Source organism: Pocillopora verrucosa, chromosome 7 (genome assembly GCF_036669915.1).
Source record: "Pocillopora verrucosa isolate sample1 chromosome 7, ASM3666991v2, whole genome shotgun sequence".
In the NCBI taxonomy this organism is placed as follows: domain Eukaryota; kingdom Metazoa; phylum Cnidaria; class Anthozoa; order Scleractinia; family Pocilloporidae; genus Pocillopora; species Pocillopora verrucosa.
The window spans coordinates 21,025,779-21,028,278 of record NC_089318.1 but is presented as its reverse complement, the minus strand read 5'-3'; the positions used below and the strand labels follow the sequence as shown (position 1 = coordinate 21,028,278).

At 37.7% G+C, this 2,500-nt stretch overlaps 1 protein-coding gene, 1 long non-coding RNA gene and 1 pseudogene across 3 annotated transcripts in view; 1 reads left to right on the top strand and 2 right to left on the bottom strand.

Annotated features, from left to right (window-relative positions):
• LOC136282190 (uncharacterized) overlaps window positions 1–467 on the bottom strand; it is a 4,008-nt pseudogene extending 3,541 nt beyond the window's left edge.
• LOC131792321 (uncharacterized) overlaps window positions 1–871 on the bottom strand; it is a 10,009-nt gene extending 9,138 nt beyond the window's left edge. Inside the window, exon 1 of one of the 2 annotated variants that reach the window (XM_066169975.1) lies at window positions 805–871. The gene's annotated coding sequence lies outside the window, so the exon portion shown is untranslated. The remainder of the gene's footprint in view (window positions 1–804) is intronic. The other variant, XM_066169976.1, reaches the window with a different exon arrangement.
• LOC136282695 (uncharacterized) overlaps window positions 1–2,500 on the top strand; it is a 24,094-nt gene that overhangs the window by 13,562 nt on the left and 8,032 nt on the right. The gene's annotated exons all lie outside the window — the stretch shown is intronic.

The window sequence follows — 2,500 nt, the reverse complement described above, 5'->3', positions numbered from 1 at the left end:
AGACGAGACAGGAAATGACTTCGTGAACAATTTTTTGTGCTTTTTCCTTAGTTTTCTGCATTTCATTAAACGCAAAAGTTTTGTCAGTGAAATCCTAGATGGCTCTCTATCTCTGGATCTGCGACCCATCATTCGTCAAGGCTGTCGAAAATTTCTATATTGTCTATATTGTCGACGTAAATCAGGTTTCCTGAAGAGGTTTACCTTGGCTGGCCCATCAGTTACACTCACTTCACTAAAAGATGAATTTCGCTTATCGTGTGAATCACAACCAATAATCTTAACTGTATTTTCATAGTCAGAATCAGAGACAGTTCTCTCGAACCCCTGTTTACAAAACAATTCGAATTGCTGAAGCAAAGACGTTTGTTTAGCTTGTGAATGATCAGATGCTGCGCCTCGAAAGGCGATTTTTATTTCCACAAGGAAGTTATTAGTTCCCAAGAGGGAATTGCTTATGTCTCGAAAGACATGTTTACTTCCCATAAGGGAGTTATTTGTGTCCAAATGGACATTGTTTGTTCCCAAAAGGGAATTATTTTCATCTTGAGAAATTAGACTCACAACGAAATGCCATACACGGAGCAACAGAAGCTGCTGTTGGGCTACACGAGTCAGTCTGCCATCACGATTGCCAAACAAACACTTTGATTCAGGAATCGATACTTTGTTTGAAAACTTGCAGAAACCGTCAAAAATCCTAGACGAAGTTTTAGCAGCAAACAACGGAAACAATTTTCGAGAGCTCTGTCTTGTTCCTAGAGTTAAATAGTACAAAACCATCGCTAATATATGAAAACTTACCTCAGAATCCACCGCCGCCCAGAAACAGATCGGAAAACGTTGCTTCGACGTTCACCATGTGCTCATGTGATATGCGAAGAAATATCGACTGTGAAATCTCAACCTCGTTCTCAGGACTATTATTAAACGCTTGTCACAAACATACTTCGGACATGTCAATAAACCATCGACTAAGGAGTCGGCGTCCCATCGGCATTACTTCAGCTTTCCGAATTACGCAAACATACTTCGGACATGTCAATAAACCATCGACTGAGGAGTCCGCGTCCCATCGGCATTACTTCGGCTTTCCGAATTACGTACTCACTCACTTACTTACAACACGCTGACAATACGGTTTAGCTTCTATGAAGCTGAAACCATAAAAACCAAGCAGTAGCCTCAAACCTTCAACTTGCTGAGGGTGAGAGAACAGAGATAGCATTAAATGTAAGAACTGATGATGGTATCACAAAAGGGGCAAGTAATATTATCAAAAAGATTACATTATATGACAAAAGTAGACCATCTGGTATAATTTGGGTACAGTTTGACCATGTTGATGTTGGAGAAAAAACTAGATATGATAACAAGCAATTGTATTTGCAAGGAATTGAAGCTACATGGACTCCTATCAAACCTATCATTGCACAATTTGCAGTAGGAAGAAACAGAACAGCCCAAGTTGTAAGAAAGCAGTTTCCATTAAGACCTGCAGCAGCCAAAACCATACATAGATCACAGGGTGACACAGAAACTAGAATAGCTGTTAACTTTAACACCAAAAGAGCAATACCTCATGTGCATTGTGTAGGACTCAGCAGAGTAACAACAGTTGATGGACTTTACATAACTGACCTTTCTTAAAGTAAAATAGCTGTTAATCATGTTAAAGTTCACATGCAGCAGTTACACACAGGTCACCATACCAAACTTTCTAATACTCCGATCTATGAATTAGACCCAAATACTTTTAAAATTTGCTTCCTTAATTCAAGATCTCTGCATAAACATATTGAAGACATACGTAGTGACCTAAACTATTCAAATATGGATATCAATATATTCTCAGAAACAAGACTGTACCATTTAGATAGCAATGCCAGCTATGCCATAAGTGGGTATACTATATTTCGAAATGACAGTGAATCTGCAATACTCACTACAAGACCCTTTAGTGGAACAGCTGTATACACTAAAATCCCCTTTAAGCCTGGATATCCACTGGCCAAAAACACCAATGGAGTAGAAATAACCATTATCAAAGTTGTTGCCATTCCCCATGTTAATATCATAGGTGTGTACAGGTCACCGAAAGTGTCAGTCCAACAAATGTGTCTAGCATTGACCCAAGTTCTCAATAGTTGCTGTTCTGATTTTAATGTTTTTCTTGGGGATTTTAAGCTCAATTACTTAATTCAAAAAGAGAAAGTTCCCCTCAATAACTTGTTTATAAGAGAGAAAAATTACAGGCAATTGGTATCATCCTATACTACTGATAATAGAACAACTATTGACCATATATATACCAATTTGCCTGAATCACAAGTGACTGTACACATTCTGGAAACATATTTCACTGATCATAAAGCAATATGTGCATTGATTAAAACTTGATGTTGTTATAAATTGAATACACATGTAACTACATGTAAGATGTTTGAGAATGCCATAAAGTACCAATAGAATTCAATGTAGGAAGATTAATTCAGAAATT